General features: G+C 45.9%; 1 protein-coding gene across 1 annotated transcript in view; it reads left to right on the forward strand.

The window, feature by feature from the left end:
• The first annotated feature begins 10,426 nt into the window (after window positions 1-10,426).
• LOC143767601 (uncharacterized) overlaps window positions 10,427-16,049 on the forward strand; it is a 31,886-nt gene continuing 26,263 nt past the window's right edge. The window contains exon 1 of the mRNA XM_077256027.1: window positions 10,427-10,702. The gene's annotated coding sequence lies outside the window, so the exon portion shown is untranslated. The remainder of the gene's footprint in view (window positions 10,703-16,049) is intronic.

Genomic DNA, 16,049 nt, shown 5'->3' on the forward strand with positions numbered 1-16,049 from the left:
ATTCAATATTGTTGATTCAAACAAACTAACACAACCTCCACCCCACCCGATAACACTCCAGAGAGAACTGTATTTATACTATATAAATTTTTTATGATGTGTATACATTAGAATATCTGCCATTCAGCTATAATAATTAGTTTGCATGTGTAATGACCATATATTTAGAATTTAACCTGGAATGATCATACCACAAGTGTTCCTGAAGCCAGGAATTGCCATATGTTATCTCTCAGGAGTACTCCAGATGGTAGGCCTGGAACATTCCACCAGGGTCCCCGGATGTTGTCAAATTTCTCGATTGCTTTTCTCTTTCTAAATACCCATTTTTCCAACCAAATAATATTGTTTAGCTTTTGTATTAACTCATGAACAGTCGGTGGTTAGGCGTCTGGCCACTGTTGTGCAATAAGTTTGTGAGAAATACCTACAGCCATCGAGGATAGATTTGAGATCTATCGATTCTCCCAAATATCCCAATATGCATATTTTGGGGTCTGCATGGATTCGCACATCAAATACCCTTTTTATGATAGATATTGTGCTTTTCCAGTAGGAGCCCAATCTCCTGCACTCCCAGAACATGTGTAACAAATGTGCATTTCCAGTTCCACATCTTGGACAATCCGTATTTGGACATACCCCAATTCTAAAAATAAAATCTCTGTGTTCTATATAATGTATGAATAAGGTATATCTGCGAGAGACTAGTAAATCATTTTTCTGTATATCCGGTGCCGCAGCGCTAAACTGAGTCAGATATACATACCTAAGTTGTAGGTATCGAAAGAAGAAATGGAGGCAATCCAAACTCTTGTAGTTTGTTAAAGCTTTTAAGTGTTCAATTTTCTACCAACTGATCTAAAGTATGAATTCCCCCTCTCTGAAACCATTCAACTTGTCAAACTCCACCAGTCGCTGATTTTGCAATAATGGGGTAACATTAGAGTATTCCCTTATCCCCAACAGTCTCTTCCCTCCCTGTCCCACACCTTGTACATAATTGCTAAGGTCTGTCTCTCTATCTGTACTTAGTGCTCATATCCAGTATGAATATGGGCAGCACCCATTTTTTGTCTTGAAGGACTAGACTACCATTCTTGTCCATACTCTCTCTTCTTCCCCACCCATGAAAATGTTGCATCTGCGAAGCTATCAAATATAATCATGGATCTGCGATCGACAAACCTCCCTCAGTTTTGTCCCTTTGAAGTGATGTCCGTTTTATCCTTGCATTTTGCTTGCTCCATATCAGTTCTCTGAACAATGACTGCACCTTTTGAAAAATGGTAGGAGGGATCCAACATGGGGAATTGTGAAGCAAATACAATTGTGGCATCAAAATCATTTTAATGAGATTCTCGCAACCTATTACAGACAGGAAATTTGCACCACACTTATTTTGGATCTAAATCTTTGTAGTAACGGGATTAATGTTTAATGATATATAATCTTTAACCCCTTCACCTCGAAGCCTGTTTTCACCTTCATGACCAGGCCAATTTTTACAATTCTGACCACTGTCACTTTATGAGGTTCTAGGATGCTAGCAGGTGCGTAGGATGCAGTGACACACATGAGCAGAGCAAGGGTTAACAGGTTATTTATATCAAACTGAAAGTACAAGCAGGTGGGTAAAGGATGTGAATTTGCGGATGGGGAAAGTGAAATGTAGAAGATAATAACAGGTTAACTTATCAGTCTCTGTGCGGTGGAGGAAGGTGGCTGGAAGATCCCTTGGCGCCAGATGTCTCCGATCCTGCAGAAGGGCAAAGCACTGTCTCCTTGTGATGATGAATCCTCTGGGTCCTTCGGCATGTGACCTTCTGGTCCGGGTACACGGTGGGGTAGAGATAAAGTTCGGCAGCACAGTGGAAGAAGCAGTTCAGTAGACAAGGCCGCAGTAGAAGCGCACAGTCCAGTGGACACAGGCTTGGGCCCCTCCTTAGCAGGCACCGCAAGGATGGGACTAAGCGGTGCCTCCCTGGTGATGAGCAGAGCCAAGGTACGCACTCTATCCTGGTCACTACCCAATGTGGATGTCTCTCTGGGCTGAGGGTAGTATGTGTCAGCAGTATCACTAGCTGGGAACTTTGGCACAGCTAACTGGTGTGGGTCCGTCGAGAGGGGGTCAACCATCTCACTGCTCACAAGCTCCTTCCCCGCCAAGTGTCCTGTCTTCCTGTTCACACCGCTATTTATGTCTGACCTGCCCCCACCGGTCAAGTGTTCAGAACTGTAGCAGTCAAGAACCTCTTCCCCCTGGAATAATGGTGACAGTCCCGACAGTTCCGGCCCAGACACGCAAGAGAAACCACTGACTGGGTACACCTCCCTACAAGGTCATAACTCTGGAACATTTCAATGGATCCCACTGATTCTGAGAATGTTTTTTCGTGACATATTGTACTTCATGATAGCGTTAAAATTTCTTTGAGATTACCTGCGTTTATATGTTTAAAAAAATTGGAAATTTGGTAAAAATTTAGCAATTTTCTAAATTTTAATTTTTATGCCCTTAAATCAGAGTTGTGTCACACAAAATAGTTAATAAATAATATTTCCCACATGTCTACTTTACATCAGCACAATGTTTGAAACATCATTTTTTTTTGTTAGGAAGTTATAAGAGTTAAAATTTGACAAGCAATTTCTCGTTTTTACAACAAAATTTGCAAAACCATTTTTTAGAGACCACCTCCCATTTGAAGTGACTGAATAGCCTCTATGACAGAAAATATCCAAATGTGACACACTTTTTAAAAATTGCACCCCTCAAGGTGTTCAACACCACATTCAAGAAGTTTATTAACGCTTCAGGTGCTTCACGGGAATTAGTGGAATGTGGAAGGAAAAAATAAACATTTAACTTTCTTTCACAAAAAAATTTCCTTTTGACCTGATTTTTTCTACTTTTTCAAGGGTAACAGGAAAAAATGGACCACACAATTTGTTGTTCAATTTTTCCTGAGCATGCGAATAGCCCATATGTGGGGGAAAACCATTGTTTGGGCACACGCAGGGCTTTGAAGGGAAGGAGCGCCATTTCACTTTTTGAAGGTAAAATTGGCATAACTAGCGGACCCATGTCATGTTTAGAGAGCCCCTGATGTGCCTACACAGTGGAACACCCCCAAGTGACCCCATTTTGGAAACTAGACCCCTTAGGTAACTTATCTAGGTGTGTATTGAGCACCTTGAACCCACAGGTGGTTCACAGAAGTTTATAATGTTAAGCCATGAAAATAAATCTAATTTTTCCCACAAAAATCTATTTTGGCTCCAAATTTTGTATTTTAACAAGGGTAACAGGAGAAAATGGACCACAAAATTTGTTGTGCAATTTCTCCTGAATTCACCACTACCCCATATGTGGTTGAAAACTACTTTTCAGGCACAGTGCAAGGCTCAGAAAGGAAGTAGCAGCACATTACAGTGCATTACATTGGCAGATCCCCTGAAGTGTAAGAACAGCAGACCCCCCATAAGTGACTCCATTTTACAAACTAAACCTCTCAATAAATTCATCTAGGGGCGCAGTGATTATATTGACACCACAGGTGTGTCACATACTCTTATACCATTGGGCAGTGCAGAAAAAATAATATACATTTTTACTACCAAGATTGTGTGTATCCCCAAGTTTTATATTTTAATATTAGAACATGGGTAAAAATGACGCGAAAATTTGTCCCACGATCTCTGCTGAATGTAGAAATACCCCATATGTGAATGTACAGTACTACTTAACCATACGGAGTGACTCGCGAGGGACAGAACGCTATTTGCCTCCTGGAGTTCAGATTTTCCTAGAATAGTTTGCGGATACCATATAAGGAGACCCTAAGTGCTATAAAAGCAGAATCCCTCTCAAGTGACACTATTTTGTAAATTGTACCCCTTTGGAAATTTGTGTACAGGTGTAATGACGATTTTGACTCCATGGTTGTTTTCCAGAAACAAGCAGCGTGGATGTTGCTCAGTGAAAATTGCAAACTACTGTTGTAGTGACCAGTATGCTGTAGTGACCAGTACGCTGTAGTGACCAGTACATTATGCTAAGCTCATGCTGCTGGAGACACGCACCTGTAAATTAGGTGGGCTCTCCCCACTACAGAAATGCCAAACGTGGACGCTAAATGTGGCTTAGGCACATTGGGGCTCAGAAGGGAGGGGGGCATTTGGATTTGGGAGCGCAGAATTTGTTGAATTTCTTTAGGGGGGCGAGGAGCCATTTTGCTTTTCCAGTGCCTTTGTGCTACCAGTAACATGGAACTTCCCACCATATTTCCGTTAACAATTGACGAACCTGAGTGGGGACTTTCTTTTTTTGTGGATTGAGTTGAAGCTTTTATTGGGAACATTTTACATAAGGTTTTGGATCACATTTATTCGGCTCTCTACGCTGACACTTTGGGGTTTCCATCTAAATCTCTGAGTGGCGTAATTCAGATTAAACCCCCGATGGATCATTCACTATAATGAGGCAGCAGTTACTCTGGACTCCGTCTGGCCTCTGTTCAGTGTTGTCCTTTTTAGAAGTGCCCAAAACTGTGGCCAACAGCACTTTTATGCAATCCTAAAAAGAAGGACACTTCCGGATAACAGGTAAGATGGCGTCCACAGTGCCTCCATCTGCCTCATTATAGGGAATCTTCTGCTGCGGGTTCTGCCTGAATCATGTATTTCAGATATTTACACGGAAACCCCAGTGTAAACGCTCAGCGTAGAGCGCAGGATAAATGTGAGCCAAGCTATACTGCAGTCTTTGGGAGGCAGAATGAAAAAATCAACAGTATGTGAAGAATTGGTTTTATTTATTTTTTACGCCGTTCCTCCTGTGGTGTAAGTGATTAGGTGACTTTATTCTTTGGGTCGGTGCGATTACAGCAATACCAGATTTATAGCGGGTTTTTATGTTTGGCTGCTGTCACATACTAAAAGATGCTTTTTATTGCAAAAACTAGTTTTTGCATCACCATATTTTGAGAGCTATAACTTTTCCATATTTTGGCCCACAGAGTCATGTGAGGTCTTTTTTTTTTGCAGGCTTGCTGATGTTTTTATTGGTACCATTTTCAGGCACATGACATTTTTTGTTCGCTTTCTATCACAATTTTTGGGAGACTGAATGAATATGCAGCTACAGCTTGGAGCGACCAAGCTATTGCACAACTCTTGGGAAAACAGTGAATTCAGCTAGAAGAGTATAACCCATATATTAAAACGTAACTTTTACTGTCATAATTAAAATGGAACAAACAAATAATAAACACAGGTGCTCGCGCCGATAACAGTGCAGATTAAAAAACTAGTTGTATCTCACCAATCGTAGACTAGGGTACCCACGTAGATGAATAAGGGTCCCAGGGAGGGTCCAGCAACGAAATGGAGCAATATGTAAGGGGATGGGGAACTCTTGCCTACTCCCCTGTCGTGCCCCAGCATTAACTCCTGTCCTAACAAGGACAGGCCCAGATGAGCCCTACACTGGACACCCCCCACCAAATATGTTGATGTAAAACGCCTCCCATCATGGTTTCTCTCGGCCGAAGAGAACTTCTTAGAGAAAAAGGCACAGGGTTTGTTGTTAGTCAGAGTAGAGGGGCCCTTGGACAACACTGCCCCCACCCCCTCCGATGTGTCGACCACCACGATAAAAGGTCTTGACGAATTGGGTTGTATCAACACGGGCTGAAATAAAGCATTTCTTTAATGTAAGAAAGGATTTTCTTGTGGCACAGACCAATTTTTTTACATCTGCCCCTTTAAGAGTGAGGTCCGTCAAGAGTTTCACCACCTACGAGAACCCTTTAATGAACTTCCTATAATAGTTAGCGAAGTCCAGAAATCGCTGCAACCCCTTCAGATCATGAGGCTGCACCCAATCTGTAATGGCCTGAACCTTCCCTGGATCCATGCGGAATCCCTTCCCGGATACAATTACACCCAGAAAAGACAGTTCTTGCATAAAAAATGAGCACTTCTCCAGCTTAGTGTACAAATGGTTCTCCCGAAGTCTCATAAAAACCGTACGTAGATGGTGTAAGTGTGACTGACTATCCTCAGAGTAATTTAAGATGTTGTCCAGGTAAATGACTATATAACGCCCAATTAAATTGGAAAAAACAACATTAATGAAGTTCTGAATAACAGCAGGGGTGTGTTAGGAGTCGAGTTCCCGCTGCTGCACAGGGGGAATCTCGAGCCGTGTCTGCTGCGGGCTCCCATTCTGCATCGGCCGCAGTGAAGCCTGCTCAGTGGAGATGTCGTTCCCAGCGTCTCACTGAGTCTGATACTGTGCAAAGGGTTACTGCTGTCTCTCCAGGCTCTGCTATTGTACCCTGCACTGATCTGCGGCGAGCAGGCTTTTCTGGGACTATGTCCTGCTTTGCACACACTGAGCATGCCCAGTGTAAGATCTCTCAGTGGAGATCAAGGGTCACATGCTCAGGTACTGCAGCAACTTCCATTGGTCCTTCAGGAAGGTCCTGTACCTGATCAAGTTCTGTGGCAGCCTTCTATTGGTCCTTCTTGGAAGGTCCTGTAGCTATATAAGGTTCTCATGACCTCACGGCCATGCGCTAATGTCAAATATGTACGAGCTCAGCGCCAGTGTGGTCGTGTGTGTGGTCAGGGACCCGGCTGAAATAAGCCCCTAGAATGCTGGCACCTCCGGCGAGGAGTTTTGTGTATGCAGTCAGGGACCCGGCTGAAATAAGTCCCTAGAATGCTGGCACCTCCGGCGAGGAGTTTATGTGTGAATTCAGGGCTGGCTAATAGCCGATAGAATTCCGGCTCCACCGGAGAGGAGCTGCGTGTTGGTTGGACTGCATGACCACTATCGGCTCTACACAATAGCTGTGTGCCCTGTGAGCTAAACAGGGCACAGCGTTCTCTTTACTACGGGCTCTGTGAAGTAACAGAGTTCGTTTATTCTAATTTGCTTCGCCGCCTTACTTAGCAGCAGGCTCTTTCCTGCACGGTGGATCCCGGGTTGCGAACGCACCTATCCCATCTAATAAATATATTCGGTGCGTTCCACCAACCCTAACAGGGTGATAGTGAGGCTGAAGGGCATAACCGGGTTTTCAAACAGCCCCTCAGTTGTCAGGAACGCTGTTTTCCATTCGTCACCCTCCTGGATCCTTATAAGGTTATAAGCCTCTCGTAGATTGAGCTTAGAAAACCATTTGGCCCCGTGAGTTGGTTGCATCGGGAATCAATGGGAGAGGGTACGTGTTCTTAACCGTAATTTTGTTCAGTTCCCAAAAGTCGAGGCACGGTTGCAATCCACCATCTTTTTTTTCTCAAAAAAGAAAAACCCTGCTGCCATGGGTGAGACCGAGGGCCGAATATGCCCCTTGCGAATGCTCTCTTTGATGTACTATTTCATAGCTTGACGCTCAGGCCCCGGACAAATTAAACAAACGAGCCTTGTGTAATTTGGCTCCAGGTACTAACTCTATGGCACAATCATATGGTATATGTGTTGGAAGCGCCTCAGCCTCGCTTTCGGAAAACACGTCTTCAAAGTCTCTCAGGTACTCCGGAATACCCTCCAGACGACACAGATACAGATTTTATCGGAATGACAGAAGGAACTGAGTTACAACACAGACCATTATCATTGCATCCCCATCGGGTGATCTCCCCCTTCACCCAATCAATGAGAGGATTGTGGTGTTGCAGCCAGGGCATCCCCAATACCAGTCCCGACGGAACAGATCCCTGTAGAGCGTCTGTCACATCTCTCTGCACCTGTTGGTGCCAATGAACCAGGTTTTGCTGCTCCATAGACAGCTTCTGCATAATCTGGGAGAGCTCATTAACCTGCTCAGTGAGGGCCCGTACCGGATCCATAATGTCCTAACACCCCACCACCAGGGGAAGACTGTAAGGTTAGCTATAATGTCAGGAACATCACACTGCACTTGCTCACTGAGCCAGTGCACATGTCCTGAGCAAAACAAACTGTGCTCAAAGATACCTGTGGAGCGGAGCAGCAGCGATGAAGATGCGTGCTTCAGACAAACAGGACCTGAAGCATGTAACTGCTGGGGGTGTGGCCTAAGCTCCAGCGAGCTAGCAGCTGAAGGAAAACTCCTAGAAGGTAATTACGGGACAGAGTTTACCAAAAGGCATAGACAGGGACATAAACCAGACCAGGCTGGAGTCAACGCACGAGATAGCATGACAGTACAAAAGGATTAGACAGAACAGATAGTCAGGACGTAGCAAGAGGTCAGTAAACCAGAACGGGCAATATACGGTACAATAGGGGCAAACAGTATCGGAGTAACAATAGCCAAGCTAGGAGGTCAGAACCAGAGAGGACAATAGTACCAAAATGTGAGACAGAGAACAGAGTGAGTGGACAGACCAGGTCATACACGGGAAGCAAACAAGCAATGCAGTATACACACAAACTAGGGAGTCAGACACATAGTCAGAACAACAGTATAGCTAACAGGGAATCTTAGTCTGCAGTGAATATAAATACCCCTCCCAGATCCAAAGATAGGCCAGCAAAAGTTAACCCTGAGAGAGCAGGACATTAACCATGTCCTATACCATGACAAGGGGTCTGTGAACAAAGCTGTGAGTATACGGGTGTATACAGCGTACACACAGGGGTCTGTGACCAAAGCTTGGAGTATACAGTGTACACAGAGGAGTCTGTGCCTGAAGGTCTAGAATTTGCCCTTTTCTTACTTTCAACTCTGCAAAAACTCTTACTGTTTCACTCATTCATTCTCGTCTGGACTATTGTAACTCTCTACTAATCGGTCTCCCTCTTACCAAAATCTCTCCTCTCCAATCTGTCCAGAATGCTGCAGCCAGGATCATATTCCTCACCAATCGTTATACCGATGCCTCTACCTTGTGCCAGTCATTACACTGGTTACCCATCCACTCCAGAATCCAGTATAAAACTATTAGGGCTCATACTCACTTGTGAGCAGCTCGGATGAGTCTCGCACGGCAATTCCCGGCATTGCACCTGGCACAGAGAAGCGGAGCGTGTGGCTGCATGTATTCCTATGCGGTCGCATACTCCGATCTGAGTGTCGGTAGCAGCGCCGGGTTTTAACATACGAGACTCATCCGAGTTGATCGCAAGTGAGTATGAGCCCTTAACCTCATCCACAAAGCACTCCATGGCTCAGCACCACCCTACATCTCCTCCCTGGTCTCAGTCTACCACACTACCCGTGCTCTCCATTCTGCTAATGACCTGATTCTTTGGAATGCACTACCCAGGTTAATACGATTAATCCCCAATCCCCACAGTTTTAAGCGTGCCCTAAAAGCATATTTGCTCAGACTGGCCTACCGCCACAACGCATTAACCTAACTATCCCTGTGTGGCCAAGTCACAAAACTTAAACCATAACCAGGTTCCTCGCATTGTATTCTCATTCACTTTATGCAGTTAATAGCCCTCTGTCTGTACTGTTACATATTTAGGCAGTTAACTGGTTCATGCAGCTTTACATGAACACCCAATCCTTACACTATGGCTGGTCCGAACAACGAAAGCAATTGTTACCATCCACCTCTCGTGTCTCCCATTTTTCCTCATAGTTTGTAAGCTTGCGAGCAGGGCCCTCATTCCTCCTGGTGTCTGTTTTGAACTGTGATTATTGTTATGCTGTAATGTCTATTGTCTGTACAAGTCCCCTCTATAATTGTAAAGCGCTGCGGAATATGTTGGCGCTATATAAAGAAAATTATTATTATATACAGGTGTATACAGCGTACACACAGGGGTCTGCGACTGAAACTGGGGGTATACGAGTGTATACAGAGCACACAGGGGGGTCTGTGATCGAAGCTGGGGGTATACGGTATATGGGGATATATGGATGTATACAGTGTACACGGAGGGGTCTGTGACCAAAGCTGGGGGGATATGGGTGTATACAGTGTACACACTGGGCTCCACTCACACAATGCTCCAGTCCATACACACATGGCTCCGCTCCGTACACACACGGCTCTGCTACATCCACACTGTGAACCCCTCCTGACCTCACACATAAACTTCCCCTCATCCAGCACCATGACAACCAGCACAGCAGAGTCCTGCATACACTGAGGCCCCTGATCATGTGACCCCTGACTCCTCCCCTCCTGTGACCACATTAAAGGTCCTGTGAGCACAGAAAAGCCATATATGTGGAGTGCGGCTCTGCGGGTGGAGGTCGGTGCTGGAGGCTCCATTATTCTCTATGAGGAGTGCGGCTCTGCGGGTGGAGGTCGGTGCTGGAGGCTCCATTATTCTCTATGTGGAGTGCGGCTCTGCGGGTGGAGGTCGGTGCTGGAGGCTCCATTATTCTCTATGTGGAGTGCGGCTCTGCGGGTGGAGGCCGGTGCTGGAGGCTCCATTATTCTCTATGAGGAGTGCGGCTCTGCGGGTGGAGGTCGGTGCTGGAGGCTCCATTATTCTCTATGTGGAGTGCGGCTCTGCGGGTGGAGGTCGGTGCTGGAGGCTGCATTATTCTCTATGTGGAGTGCGGCTCTGCGGGTGGAGGTCGGTGCTGGAGGCTCCATTATTCTCTATGTGGAGTGCGGCTCTGCGGGTGGAGGCCGGTGCTGGAGGCTCCATTATTCTCTATGTGGAGTGCGGCTCTGCGGGTGGAGGTCGGTGCTGGAGGCTCCATTATTCTCTATGTGGAGTGCGGCTCTGCGGGTGGAGGTCGGTGCGGGAGGCTCCATTATTTTTTAGCTGGTCCCCCTACAATCTTCTGTGGTGTGGGGCCCTCCAGGTCTATGGGCGGACCCCTAGTGACCATCTTTGATCCGGACAACTGAGGCCTCCTGGCATCATGATGTTCATCGGCCAGACGAGCGACCTCCTCAAGAGTCGTTGGCCACCTGTCCCGAAGCCATTCCTGTGTCTCGGGGGTTAGTCCATTAAAGAATCGTTCTAACAAGAAGAGCTGGAGGACGTCCTCCTTAGTGGTTGCTTGGCTCCCTTGTACCCACTGTAGCAGTGACCGCTGTAATTTACAGGCCCATTCAGCGTGGGTATCGTTTACGTGTTTTATAAGTCCGTGGAACTTTTGGCGGTATGCCTCTGGTGTCAGCGCATACCGGGCCAAGATCACTTCTTTGATCCGCTCATAGTCCATACAGTCCTCATCAGGTACCGTGCGATAGGCGTCCGCTGCCCGGCCTGTCCGCTTGCTGGCCAGAATCTGAACCCGTTCCTCCGGCTTCACTTGATGAAGGGCACACTGCCGCTCAAAGTCCTACAGAAAGCCATCAATGTCTTCCTCTGCCTCCCCCAACTGTCGGAAGGCATTAAACTGGATCTTTTTGTGGCTTACTGTTGAAGGTACCTGGGCGGAGGCCAGAGCTCCCCCTGCTCGCTGACTCTCCTCTCTCCGCTCTGTCATCTCCATCTTGGCCAGCTCCACTTTGGTCCGCTCTGCCATCTCCATCTTGGCTAGCTCTATCCTGGTCCGCTCGGCCATCTTTTCCTTCAGATCAGTACGCACATCAGCCATCACCTCTCGTATGATCTCTACTGCAGGGTTTGGGCCATAGAACGCCAGTCGGTTCTTTACCTCCCTCTGTAATTCAGTCTCCTCCACGTTCACATTGGGGGGCGCTGCACTGTCGTGTTCCATGATGTGTGCTATTAAATCCGCTTTTGTTTTGTTGCTGGCGATTAACCCTCGGGCTTCCACCAGATCTTTTAATGTTGTCCTCTTTAACTTCTGGTAGTTGTTTTCCATTCATTCCTTTCATCCTGTAGACGGGGTATCATATCCCGCTGTCTGCCACCAGTGTAACGGGGTCTATCGTGCTGGGGTACCTCTTTCAGTACCACCCCGTGGTTCAGGAGGTCCACTCTGCTTTGGCTGGAGTCTGAAAGAAGGACGCTGGCTGGAATTCCTTGGTTACATGGGCGCATATAAAAGATCACTGCTTTTCCATGTATTTCCAGTGTGACAACACTTTACTCACAAGACACAGAATATATATCACACAGATACAGAGGGCAGGCCAATTGAAAAGCGGCAGGCCAGACATACATTACAATAGCCGCAGGTGGCCGGAGCCTGCTGATATTTACTGTGGGAATTACAAAGGTGGGGGAGGTCAGAAGGAGAATATCTTGTCCCCTCTGCCCAGGGGCGCAGCCTGTGGACTGATGCATTTCACATGGAACCTATTATACATACATATGACTACACAACATATTCTGGGTGCTGGGGGGGGGGTTCCGTAACAGTCCATCTCCGACCCCTGGGTTTTTCTGGATCTACTGGACCTTCTCGCTCAAGGACCAGTGTCTCCTGAACAGGTGAAAAACCTAAACATGACAGCCTTGAACTTGAGAGGTCGCTATTAAGAAAAAAAGGGTTTTCTCCAAACTTAGTTGCCACTTTGCTACAAAGCAGAAAGCAAGTGACCACAAAAATATATGGGAAAACGTGGAAAAATTTTATCTCGGTTTCAGGCTGTAAATTAGACGGCGAGGTTCCCCTATCCACCATTTTAAAGTTTCTGCAGAAAGGTCTAGAACAGGGGTTGGCCACAAGCACCTTGAAAGTCCAAGTTGCGGCTTTGGGGACCCTGTTCAATTGCGACCTTTATCTGAATTTCTGGATATCTAGGTTTATTAAAGCCTCGGGCAGGTCTAGACCCATTCCATCTCTCTGTACTCCCCCTTGGGACCTGAACTTAGTTCTTACAGCCTTAACTAAGGCCCCCTTTGAACCCCTAGCAGAAGCTTCACTGAAAGTCCTGTCACTTAAAACTTTACTCCTCGTTGCTCTTACTTCAGCCCGTAGAGTCAGTGATATCCAGGCCCGATCGGTATACCTGCATTTTACTCAGATTCTAGAGGATAGAGTCGTTCTTAAAAGTAGTGTCACGTTTTCATAGGGTTCAAGAGATATCCCTCCCTTCTTTCTGCCCAATCCCAAAAATAGAAATGAGGAAGCCTTACATACCCTAGACGTCAAAAGGTGCCTAGTCCAGTAGCTAGCAGCCACTCGGGAGTGTAGGAAGGATACGTCTCTCTTTGTGTGCTTCCAGGGACCTGAGAAGGGACATCCCATAGACTGTAAGTCCGCAAGGACAGGGTCCTCTCCCCTTTGCACCAGTCTGTCATTGTAAATTTGTTTACTGTAAACGTTATCTGTAACCCCTTTTCTCATGTACAGCACCATTGAATTAATGGCTCTATATGAATAAATAATAAGGCCATGTTCACACTTTGCGGGTTTTACCGCGGATCCGCAGCGTTTTTGCAGCTGCGGGTCCGCAGCAGTTTCCATTGCGTTTACATTTACATGTAAACCCTATGAAAACAGCAATCCGCTGTGCACATGCTGCGGGAAAAACCGCGCAGAAACGCAGCGGTTTACAACCCGCAGCATGTCACTTCTTTGTGCGGAATCGCGATTCTGCACCCATAGGAATGCATTGATCCGCTAACTTCCCGCATGGGGCTGTGCCCACGATGCGGGAAGTAAGCGGATAATGTGCAGATGGTACCCGGGGTGGAGGAGAGGAGACTCTCCTCCAGGCCCTGGGAACCATATTAGTGTAAAAAAAAAAGAATTAAAATAAAAAATAATGATATACTCACCTCTCAGCGCTGCACGCCGCCGTCCGGTCTCAGGATTGCTGTGCGAGCAGGACCTGCGGTGACGTCGCAGTCACATGACCGTGATGACGCCGCAGTCACATGACCGTGACGTCACGAAGGTCCTTCTCGCACATCTTTGGAGCCGGATCGCCGCGTGCAGCGCCAAGGAGATCGGGACGTCAGAGGGGGTGAGTATAACCATTTTTTATTATTTTTAACATTACTATTGATGCTGCATATTGCTGCATATGCAGCATCAATAGTATAGGAGTAAAACCCGCAGCGGAAACTGGAAGACAAACCGCGATAAATCTGCAGGGATAACCGCAGCGGTTTTGCCCTGCAGATCTATCAAATCCGCTGTGGGAGAACCCGCAGAGCACACCGCAAAGTCTGCACATAGCCTAAAGCATCCAAGGGCATGCTAGTGAGATGGATAAAAGAAACTGTCACCCTGTCATATTCCTTCCGGGGGGCAGCCGTACCGGAGAACATAAAGGACCACTCAACAGGATCGATGGTGATTTTCTGGGCAGAAAGAGCCGGCGCCTCAAGAGAACAGATATGTAGAGCTGCCACTTGGTCTTCCCACTCTACATTCTTTAGCCATTATTGGCTGGACCTAGCCACCTCTTCAGATCTTACCTTTGGAAGAAGGGTTCTGGAAGTGGTGGTCCCCCCCCCCTAATTTACAAATATCTGCAATTCTCTCTGCAAAAAAATATTGTTACTTGCCATTAACGGTATTTCTCTGAGCCCATGATGGCACCCGTGCATTCCCTCCCTTCACGTGAGGGAGCACACTTAGTTAATTCATTTTTACGGTTCAGTTAACCATGCGGTGTCTCCATTTACACTGCGTGCAGAATTATTTGGCAAGTTGTATTTTAGAGGATTATTTTTATCATTGATCAACAACTATGTTCTCAATCAACCCAGAAGACTAATAAATATCAAAGCTTAATATTTTTGAAAGTTGGAGTGTTTTTTTTTTTAGATTTGGCTATCTTAGGAGGATATCTGTTTGTGCAGGTAATTATTACTGTGCAGAATTATTAGGCAACTTAATAAAAACCAAATATAATCCCATCTCACTTGTTTATTTTCACCAGGTAAACCAATATAACTGCAAAAATTTAGAAATAAACATTTCTGACATGCAAAAACAAAACCTCAAAAAAATCAGTGAGCAATATAGCCACCTTTCTTTATGATGACACTCAGCAGCCTTCCATCCATAGATTCTGTCAGTTGCTTTTTCTGTTTACGATCAACATTGCGCACAGCAGCCACCACAGCCTCCCAGACACTGTTCAGAGAGGTGTACTGTTTTCCCTCCCTGTAGATCTCACATTTTATGAGGGACCACAGGTTCTCTATCGGGTTCAGATCAGGTGAACAAGGGGGTCATGCCATTATTTTTTCTTCTTTGAGACCTTTACTGGCCAGCCACGCTGTGGAGTAGTTGGAGGCATGTGATGGAGCATTGTCCTGCATGAAAATCATGTTTTTCTTGAATGATACCGACTTCTTCCTGTACCACTGCTTGAAGAAGTTGTCTTCCAGAAACTGGCAGTAGGTCTGGGAGTTGAGCTTCACTCCATCCTCAAGCTGAAAAGGTCCAACAAGTTCATCTTTGATGATACAAGCCCATACCAGTACCCCACCTCCACCTTGCTGGCGTATGAGTCGGAGTGGAGCTCTCTGCCCTTTACTGATCCAGCCTCTGGCCCATCCATCTGGCCCATCAAGAGTCATTCTCATTTCACCAGTCCATAAAACCTTTGAAAAGTCAGTCATAAGATATTTCTTGGCCCAGTCTTGACGTTTTATCTTATGTTTCTTGTTCAAAGGTGGTCGTTTTTCAACCTTCCTTACCTTCGCCATGTCCCTGAGTATCGCACACCTTGTGCTTTTTGTTACTCCAGTAACGTTGCAGCTCTGAAATATGGCAAAACTGGTGGCAAATGGCATCTTGGCAGCTTCATGCTTAATTTTCCTCAATTCATGGGCAGTTATTTTGCGCCTTTTTTGCCCAACACGCTTCTTGCGACCCTGTAGCTTCATAGTAATGTTAATTATTTTATTTCCGTTAATTATGTTAGTAAATATTCCTAATGGGCTGGTGAAACCAGAGGCTGGACTATTAAAAATATACCAACAAAACCCTCCTACAATAGACAATATTTGTAGAAAGATATACCTACTGAAAAAACACTGTACCTACAACAGCAAACCTGATGGAAGTTAGCTGGATGTGGGGTAAAGAATATTAATACTAGCCCTACTGCTAAATGCCCCAATCTAGAATAGCCCCGATCAACTACGTTACCTCAGTGATGTGCCTACCTAAATGAAAGGTGTAATAAGTTGTGCTTAGCTATCTGTCCAAACATACCGAGACAGTGTGAGGAAAGAGTACACTGACCCTTATTGA

Source organism: Ranitomeya variabilis, chromosome 4 (assembly GCF_051348905.1).
Source record: "Ranitomeya variabilis isolate aRanVar5 chromosome 4, aRanVar5.hap1, whole genome shotgun sequence".
Taxonomy (NCBI): domain Eukaryota; kingdom Metazoa; phylum Chordata; class Amphibia; order Anura; family Dendrobatidae; genus Ranitomeya; species Ranitomeya variabilis.